Source organism: Corticium candelabrum, chromosome 15 (genome assembly GCF_963422355.1).
Source record: "Corticium candelabrum chromosome 15, ooCorCand1.1, whole genome shotgun sequence".
Classification (NCBI taxonomy): Eukaryota; Metazoa; Porifera; class Homoscleromorpha; order Homosclerophorida; family Plakinidae; genus Corticium; species Corticium candelabrum.
This window is the reverse complement of record NC_085099.1, coordinates 3,271,586-3,281,906: the sequence shown is the minus strand read 5'-3', so window position 1 is coordinate 3,281,906 and position 10,321 is coordinate 3,271,586. Positions and strand designations below refer to the sequence as shown.

At 40.4% G+C, this 10,321-nt stretch overlaps 2 long non-coding RNA genes across 3 annotated transcripts; both read right to left on the bottom strand.

The window, feature by feature from the left end:
* Positions 1-2,422: 2,422 nt before the first annotated feature.
* LOC134191653 (uncharacterized) lies at positions 2,423-3,177 on the bottom strand. The gene is made up of 3 exons (XR_009971827.1): positions 3,041-3,177; positions 2,786-2,975; positions 2,423-2,732 (listed from the first exon to the last, which is right to left on the bottom strand). It is a non-coding gene; the product is annotated as an uncharacterized LOC134191653 (long non-coding RNA).
* A 1,091-nt stretch (positions 3,178-4,268) lies between these two features.
* Positions 4,269-6,102, bottom strand: LOC134191360 (uncharacterized). Of its 2 annotated transcripts, XR_009971775.1 has the most exons (6): positions 5,555-6,102; positions 5,459-5,499; positions 5,063-5,372; positions 4,759-4,980; positions 4,551-4,694; positions 4,269-4,420 (listed from the first exon to the last, which is right to left on the bottom strand). It is a non-coding gene; the product is annotated as an uncharacterized LOC134191360 (long non-coding RNA). The 2 variants fall into 2 exon arrangements; XR_009971774.1 differs by lacking the exon at positions 5,459-5,499 and having other exon boundaries at positions 5,538-6,102.
* Between the last annotated feature and the right edge of the window lie 4,219 nt (positions 6,103-10,321).

Here is a 10,321-nt window from a genome sequence, read left to right as displayed (position 1 = left end):
CTCAGGTGCGAAGTTGCAGAATTGCCTTTGCGTTTTCATGGGGAGGTCGAGTCCGGTGAATGATGGTGATGTCCGATGAACGGGGGTCGCAGAGAAGGATCACGTTTACCGTCCTAGCATAACCGTTTCAAGCCTTTGGAAGTCCCGCGTCTGGAATCACAGTCTTTACTAATCCTTCTTACTGTGGGCGTTAAGAAACCTCAGTCTTACTTCCTTTACTTCTTGCACGGCTGTCCGATGATTGATGGTGTCCGATAACAGGGTCGTCGCTCTAGTACACTTAGCATAACCAATTATTGCTAAGCCAATCACAATTTACAACCGAGATTCGAGTTGTAGAAGCTGATTGGCTAAGAAAGGCTATTTCCGAAATCATTTTAGTATCGACTTGGTCCAGACCAGAGGAGGACCATTACTAACGTACGCACTTTGAGGGCGGGTTAGTTTTCAACCAATGAGCAACGGTGAAATCCCGTACCCTATTATGTGGTTTGCCTCATTGCATGCTGCACTGTCGTGAAGCAACATCCGGCAATGGCGGTAGTCGTCATCTTGAGGGGCTGCGAATCGTTCTATTACAATCTCCTTGTTTTCCCGTACTGGATGCAAGACTAACGCGAATTCGTATGGCTTCATTGAATGAAAGTGGCAAGCAAGGTGTTGCTTTTGATGGAGTCTGCCGCCCGGCGCTGCTTCATGGCGTTACACTACCCCAACGTGTAACTCCAATTGTCTCATTTGACATTCAGGCAAGTCTGATCTACTAGTAGCTATAATCTGAGGAAACCTGTAGAATTGATGGCCTTCTCTTGTGCTAATTAATTCTTTACAGCTGTCAAGTGTGGAGACAGACATCTTTCAGAATCCGCGCCCACTGTTTCCTGCAGTAGATTGTCCAGTTATATGGGAGTGGGCAGTGTGTGATCAACATGCCCATGTAGACGTAACGCGCTCATGCCTCGAAGGAGCGTCATCGTATCTTCAACAAGAAGTAAGCTACCACCTTGAGGGTGAGAAGGAAGACAGTGGTGAAGACTTGCCCGACGTTGGAGCCATCGAGGCAGCAGAAGAATCTGACAGCGGATCAGAAGAAGTCTATGGTGGGTTGAAATGCGTTTGTGAATATTTGTTTTGGAGCGTGTTAAGTATTTTTGTCGTCTATAGAGGACAAATCCACATTTAAATGATTGGGATGCACAAAAGAAAGGAGTTACCAGGAATGCCTAATAGCGGCTAGAGAGAAAATGGAGCAGGACACGTTTGTGCCTATTCGTCTACTTAAAGAGAACAGCAATCCTGTAGATCAACAAGCAGTAGCTTTTCAATGTCAACTGCAACAAGGCGGAGGTTAATTGAACTACATTTGGATGTGTTGCAAGAGAGCTGACAGGATATGTTAGAAAAGCAATGGACAGTAACCAAGTGCGTAGTGTTTCTTTTAAATAGGTGAAGTGGAGAAGCTGGGCAAGGTCTGGGATGGGCTATTATGCAGCTATAGATGTAGTTATACGAGGGTGCTAGGCACATGCTGTTCACGCAAAATCCAGCTTCTGGTAGTAGTTAGTGTGAGTGTACCTTAGCAATATAATATTGAATATATGGTATATACACCTAGGTGCTGAACGCAGTAAAGTATGGTGTTTTCCTTTCTCCTTGTCAGTCTGTCTGTCTGTCTGTTAGTCTGTCTCCTAACCTGTTTGTCCGTGTCAGTGTGGTCGTCTACCTAGGATGTGTATGTTAACCATTATCTCAAACAAGTCTCCCAAACGTCGATAAGTACTAGTAGTAGAGTCTCTTCCTGGTTGTGGCAGTTGTGGTGGTTGAGGTAATACAGGTGGATTGCTGTGAAATTGCTGCCTTATCGTTGTAGTTCCTCTCACCGGCATTGATGCCCTGCCGACAAGGATCTGTCCTACATCTTCTCTTCGAGGTAGCCGTAGAAAATCAAGTCTTTCCCTGCTATCACTAGTGGGACTGTCAAAACAGGGAATGTCATGTATTCTGAAACGGTTCTTGTCACTTGTGTGGTAGTAGAATAGCAGATCGGGGTCTATTCTCTTTTTAAACTCGTTGCAAATGACCCTCCATCGGTTTTGTATCGCTTTGAGACTGTAATTTAGTCTAAGTTGATTGTGGATGATCGAAAAGAAACATTCCACATCATCACTTGAAGAGGCCCTGGGATGCTCCGGAATCTCATGTAGTTCCGATTATTGCCGTCGGCGATACTCCTGACTCTCAATGTTGGTTAGGACGGCAATTAGAGTTTCTCGGCTGAATCCTCTGATGCCTTTCACTGGCCTGCAACACAATTTTTTGTGAACCACCTCTGAAAATGGTATTAACTAACCAGTTAACTACACTCACTGATTTACTTCTAGATAACTGAAGTCATAACTCTGTCTATGACAAGGCATTAATTCATCCAAGACATAATGAAGCGTCTCATAATTGTATTTGCATCGTTTTAGCTGTGATATTCCTCATCCATCAGAAGCAACATGCCAATTGCACACTGTTTGCACATAAACAGCCTCGTTTGTGTAACCTCTTTGTCTTAGATACTGGGCAACAGACTTAGAAAAGATTCTTTCGGCATCTTCTATGTTTTGCTTCCTTTGCCCTGAAAGCGCCACGTAGGTTAGACATGTCTCTGGCGATTCCATTGCTTCTTGCAATCTCTCCAGGTGACAACCCTTTGGACCACCACTTCTTGTGTGACTAGCTATCCTCTGTTTCAGACGTAAACTTAGTAGACAAAATTGATTACTTCTGGTGTTATTACCTTTAACACATGACTGTGGTCTTCTCTTTCGTGAAATGGCTGCCCTGTGACTTTATCAATCTCAGGCTGGTAAGCAAATATGAGGAAGTTCTGCCCTTGTTTCTCCAGGTCCAGTATTTTGTGACGATAAAACAACTGGGCAATGATGGATCGCAGACAGTCCTTTCTTGTTCTAATGCTGTGTTAGGACCTAAGTATAGAAAAGGACACGAAGGGATATACATACTGTGTTTACTTGCAAGAAAAAGTCCTAACTTCCATTCCAAGCATGAGGAGTGAATCCATGTGGAACCGTTTTTATCCTCAGTTTTGCAATGCTGTCCCAATATGTTAGACCAGATTTATGTCATGACTGTAACTGCATCAGGATTTCTCTTATGATAGCTAGATGACTGACTACAGCTTCAGGTGAATTTGATAGTTCTGCAGAAATTATGTTTTGTTATCATTATCAGTCCGTTAGTTATGAAAAAGGAGTAAACCTTTCAATGTTAGCATTTAAAGCATCTTGTTGTAGCTGAGACGAGATATTTGAGCACGAGAGTCTGATCTAATTTGAAAGATATTGGTTGGTCCAGTTGATCCTAAACTTCTTAGGCTGTTGAATTCACCATCAGTTACCAATCCTAATTACAAATTTAAAAATCAAAGTTACAGAAGAAATCAGCCTACAAATTACTGATCTATTTACTCATACCAACAACTTCCATGTTACGACTTTTCATTTCCATTTTCAGTTTGTTGGTAAGATGTCTCATCATGCTGTCCTTTAGTCCTCTATATGGTAGCAACTGAACAGGCAAAGCATACGGTTTTCTCCTTCTAGTTTCAGGGCTGACCATGAAAACCATTGCATGTGAGGCTGCCTGTCTTTGCTTCCTCACTATCCCTCGAACAAGAGACTCTATTCTACATCTAATTTCTGCCAGCTTAGATTGTGTTCTTTGACTGTCTTGTCTTTGAAGAAATGTACAGGTGAGGTCTACCTCAGCCACTGCTTCAACTGCCCACTGGCATTCCTTCAACAAGAACTGGTACTCCCTCACATCCCACTCTAACTCAGTCACCACTTTTGTTGGCTGACTGACCTTCAGCTTGTCCAGTTCAGATGTTTTGGATTCTAGAGCCGCAAAATGCGTTGATAGGAAATTATCATTAGTACTATGTAATTAATTAATTAATTAAGTTGTCTTTACTTACCACTTTGCAAATATTGCAGATCTTCAGTCAATTCAGACTGAAGTGTAGAAAGTACAACCTGGTCTGTGAAGTGCTGCTCGTTCCAATACCAGAAATGTCTTTGAGACGGTCTCTGTACTTCTTGTATGTTTTTTGCAGTGTCCCATCATTCAAGTCAACATCTCCAGACCATTCAAGGCGGACAGATTCATGGAGACCAGGAATGACATCGCATCCATCAGCTTTGATCCACCATCGAGCACCTGGATTGCATTCAGAAGCTTTGTCCAAAGTTGCGCCTTATTGTTTGAACAAGACAATTACTCTCCACTTGTACAAGAAGAAAGCCAGCTTATATAGCTAGCTCACCTGAATTTCTGTAGTTTCGAAAATTCCAGTATTGACTACACGAGTTCTCAGTGTAGACAATGACAAAGAAGCATTGTTTATCTTAGCCTACAAAATCGTACTACTAAGAGATGCAAGGCTACCAATCATTGTCATGCACAATTTGCAGGAACAAAAGCATTGTCAAACTAAGACACTGTCTACATTGAACAATTAATTGCTATGGATTTCAGCTTACATTTCCCGGGATCATGGTGCTTTTCAATCCAGAGTGTTCATCATGCTGCCAGGCAGGGCCATTGTGCAAACAGTGCCATTTCGTACCAAATTCAGCATACATGGTGCCCAACCAGTCCTCATCATCACGGGGGCATTTAGGAACCTAACATAAAAGAACAAAGCATATGTAGATCAAGTACTGGGTAAGACAAGCACACATAAATCACATTGCTGTAATGACTGGCATTGAAAAAAATTATCTGATGCAATGTATCTTGTTGGCATTCTGTTGAGAGGCAGTCTGGTGGGATGGCCAGAAGTGTCAGGAAGGGAGCAACAACGTATCAAGCCATATATAATGTTGCTCCGGCCATCCTCCTTTAAATTTTTCATTGCTTTTAATGAAAGTTCAATAAAGGCATCGTCAACACCTTCCACTTGGCTTTGAGCTGCAACGAAAGCAAACAGACTTCCAAGTACTTCAATCTAGCACATAGTAGAAATTACATAGTAGAAAAGCCTAAAGACTACCTGCTTCAAACCTGGAACCTCAATGGTTGAGACTTCAGAAAATCAGCTACCTGTGATTGAAAACATTCAGTCTGGGTACCGGCAGTTGTTGTTGTTGTGGATGGCTGGGATTCTACATTACTGTGAACATTTGTCTTTGTCTTGCCAGCTGTGGGTCTCTTTGATTTCAGGATTGGAGAGGCAACGGCTAGCACAGATTGGTCTTCTGCATCTACACCCTCAAGGTCAATACCATAATGGATCTCTGCATCAGTGACAGTAGCAAATCTCTTAGCAAGATGGCCAATAACACGAAAACGACAAGACGATGCTAGAAAAAACGATAAACAATGACTACTGTGTTGTGCTCATGCAACCAGAACAGTCATTATATTGTCTATTTGATATTTGACTTACCTGTTCGGTTAGAGTCACCATTCGAATTGTCATAGAGAAATCTAGATGCTTAATTAATTAATTCTTAGTTCCCACTTACAGTTATCACTATAGTACTTGGGCCATGCTGAATCCAGCTCCAAACAGTGTAAAGACACGTACATAACGAGAAGCTTTTCTTCACCTTTCGTCCATTCTCGAAACAAGGCCTTCCCTGCAAATCGACGCTGCACTTGTATGCCTTCTCTCTGGTCTTTCTCCTCTACCACGGATTCACGTGATTTTTTTAGATCACTCTAGGGAGTGCTACCAGTAGGCGATGTCTTGTCGCGTGTACGTTTCGAATACGCTGAACTCATAATGCAAAACAACCAGACGCAAGCAGGCACGTGAGCTCTTGTACATGTAGAGCGATTTCGGTCGCTATGCGAAAATATGGACAGGTAAATCATAGGTTGATCGCCCACGTACGATCAACAATGGTCATTCCTTTCTCATGTAAACAATAGAAGAGCTAGCACCTGCAACCACAAAGAAACGGAACAATTCTAGCTGACAAAGTAAGTATGTACGAAACACTTCCTCGGGCGATTTTGTTGAACAAGATGACACGTTCCATTGTCTAGACAATATCTAGAAGCAGCAACATGTTAGAAAGTTTCTACAATAAGTAAAATTCGCTACTTCAAACTATAGGCGTGGCATTAGCGCACGTTAGTAATCGTCCTCCTCTGGTCCAGACTAGAGTTCGCGCGCTCTCTGGTCTGGAAGTTCGGCAACTACAATAACCTGGAAAAAAATTGTACGAAACAAATGACGTTTCCATAATAAACTGAGCTGTTACCCTACTCAAGCAGAAACTTGTAGCGTAAAATCGAGGTCGACTGAACGTCAGTGCGTATCGCTTCTCGTTGGCCCTGGTTTCAGAAAGTAGTCGCTGAGAGATATGAAGCTTACAACAAACAGCATTACACCCTAGATTTGTTCCTCGCACCCTGTGCACTCTAACAGAAAACCTTTGAAGGAGAACTAGGCAGACCTGCCAACCTTGCTGAATCAAAATGAGTGAGTTTGCAGGAAAAAATGCGGGAGAATGCGTGAGTTTTAAAAAATTTTGGCACGCCGACCATTGCATTAATATCAATAAATTTTATATTGTAATAAATGTTAAATAATATGTAAATATTATAAAATTATTAAAAGTTAAATATTTGAATGCTCAGTTGGAGTAGAAGCCATTAATTAATTAATTACAGTACACTTAACTTAAATAAGGAAACTGCAACAAATGTAAAACACAGAACTTGTACGTACCACTGCCTGTTATTAAAATATAAGGCTAGACAAAATCTATGAACGAGGTATATATATATATATATATATATATATATATATATATATATATATATATATATATTGGCAATACACTAAGTGAGCCAGTCCCAAAGAGAGTCACTAGAAGAATGCAGTTGCATACAACCGTGCACTAAACGAGCATTATATAACCAGATTTCACAGATAATTGTTCAATGAGGTTCTGGAAGGCTTGAGAAAGGGCTGTTGTGTTACAGGTGATAGTCTTCGACGCGATAATCTTTAGAGTCTCTAAGCTTGAAGGTGTCCAATAACCCAGGGTTTCCAGAGCCAAAGGAAGAACTCTCCACCACCAGCAGCGACGATATCATCATGGTAGGCATCTTTTACCATTTCACCCGCCAATGCGCCAGCACCTGTACTGGTTGCAGCGGCAACGATGTAGCTGGGTTGGAGGGAATTTCTAACATTTATGTCAAAGAAAGCAAGTTTTCCATTGGTAAAGTAAGGATGATAAATGTCACCTGGTGGATGAAGATCTCGGCCACCTATTCTCTGCTCCTTCTTTACTCCGCTATTGTCGGTGTGGAGGGCGTGCCAGACAATATCTCTCAAACTGTCATGTCGTTTTGTTCGCAAGGGGCCACTTCTACAGCTCAAGGCGTGGTCCCCAAACTATGTGTGTGTGTGTGTGTGTGTGTGTGTGTGTGTGTGTGTGTGTGTGTGTGTGTGTGTGTGTGTGTGTGTGTGTGTGTGTATGTATGTATGTATGTGTATATATATATATATATATATATATATATATATATATATATATATATATATATATATGCACACATTAATATTCTAATAACACTGCTAGTTCGGATGTTTTAGATTCTCTGGCCTTCTTTGATCGTTTTTCCAACAATATACAACTCCTTGGTAATCTAGGATAGCTAGCTCCTCTCTCTTTTTCACTTTCGGACCGTTTTACCTGACAGACTCCTCCTTCTATGTCAATATTGTGACCCAGAGACTCTGATAATTTGTGACCAATCAAGTATGAAAGAGCCGGATGGAGAGAGTGGCTGGCAGATAGGCATTGATATATCCGGATATCAAGTATGTACTAATCTAGTAGCGGAATGGTTACACAGAACAGGCACGCCCACCAATGGTCAAAATGCGGGAGATTTGATGCCAAATGCGGGTAGGCGGGAGAAGGGTCCCAAATGCGGGAGTCTCCCGCTCAATGCGGGAGTCTCCCGCTCAATGCGGGAGAGTTGGCAGCTCTGACTAGGCGATCGGAACGTCACTTTCCAAAGACTGTTCCAGAACCGCTCGCGTTAGCCTCAGAATTCGGTTCTTGTCACCTAACTGTGCAACATATCTAGACTTATCTGTGAGCAAAGTGAGACGTACAATCTTTTGAAAACGATCAATCGGTTAAAGAAATAATCAAGCGAGATTACGCAAACTACGAAAGGCAGTATAAATTCTAAGCAGTAATCATACACTCTATACATATACATACATACATACATACATACATACATATATATATATATATATATATATATATATATATATATATATATATATATATATATATATATATCAGGAAGTGCGGTTTAAGTAGGGATGCGAAGAATCTAAAATGGCGGCCTATACAAAAGTATCCAAACGCATCCGAACCGGATCTCTCAGAACTCCTTACAGAGATCTCGAACCCACGTAGCGCTCAACTTCAAACGTTCCTAATGGTAGCCAGACTATCACCGCTGACACTAGGCGCCTCAGAAGCCAGCTATCGGCAAGTAAAAAAACCCGATTTATTGTTTTACATTTCACATTTTACATTTCACACTTCACATTTCGCATTTTACATTTCACTTTTGTCAACCAGGCTAGAGCCTCACTCGAAGCAGCTACAACGACGAGAGTTACACCAAACGATTGCTCTTGTCCGAAGAATTGCACTGACCCAACAGCTAGAAATGTGCAAAGTCACCTTGTCTCAGTCAACTGCTGCCATTATACACACACACACACACACACACACACACACACACACACACACACACACACACACACACACACACACACACACACACACACACACACACACACACACACACACACACACACACACACACACACACACACACACACTCGCTCGCGTAATATATTTTTAACATAGCTAAAAATATATGAAACAAGTCCAAAAACATTTTGAGAAAATGATGGGTATGTAGGGATGAGTATGTACTTATGTCATCTAGGCCCATCTCCTACATCACAATCTTTTTACCTATATCGCTTGCAGCAGTTGTAAATGTGATGTAGAAGATGGGCATAAATGACATAAGTGCATACTCATCCCTACATACCCATCATTTTCTCAAAATGTTTTTGGACTTATATATATATATATATATATATATATATATATATATATATATATATATATATATATATAGTGTGTGTGTGTGTGTGTGTGTGTGTGTGTGTGTGTGTGTGTGTGTGTGTGTGTGTGTGTGCGTATGTACAAAAAAGTCTATACAAACTGCAAACGGCAAAATTAATAGTTGCTCTAAATGACAAAAACTCTTTATGCTCATAAAATTTTAAATTTACGCGAGTCACTGAGCAACCTAAAAGAACAACAACAGCAGCAACCACCACAACAGCAACAACAACAGTAACCTCTTTAGAGTAAAAGAGAAAACAAAATAACAATTTTAAAAAGTAAAAATTAATTAAAACTTAAACATTAATATTAAATTTTTAAAAACATTTAGTTAAATTTTAATTCAAAAATATTAGGTCTTTCAAATTACTGTTTTGAAATAAAATTAAGAATTAGAAAATAAAAGCAGAAAATTACAAAATTAGATACATAAAAACTGTAATACAAAAACATAGAAGGGTCCAACCACCCATTGACCCTCTATGTCTACATAAATAAGACATGTATATTTTCATTACCTGTTGACAATGTTGTCCCTGAGGAGATGTATAGTAATTTAATTAATACGTTAATTGATGTATATGTAAGTACAAAATGTGCTCGCTGATATACATTCCTATAGACTAGGAATAAACGTATGGACATAATTTTGAATGCATGATGAAAAAGGACACTGAAACATACAAGTGGGTGTAATAAAAGCAACCAAACGTTTACTAATTAATCAAATATCTCAAACAAAGGTAGTTACGTGACCAGAAACATCTCTCTTTTATTTGGACGACGAATTAGGTTTTTCTACGAGATCTTGTTTATCTGACACAAATGTCATATTGCTCTACAAGGTCTGACGAGCATGTAAGCTGTATATATAGTTCTTACCGGCAAATTGTTATTATGTACTCCTGGTGACAGACACAATTCACAATGACTAGCGGTGTAGCGTCGTTCTCAAGTTTGAAGGAGCAGTCTTAAAAAGCCACGTCCATTTTTGCTTTCAAGCGTTCGTAAAAGATGTATTTATGGTATACTATAGCGTCGCGTCGATAAAGTTAGACTCATGTTAGACACGCTAAGATTTATTGCTAGGATTTGATTAAAGTTATAACACCAGCAGC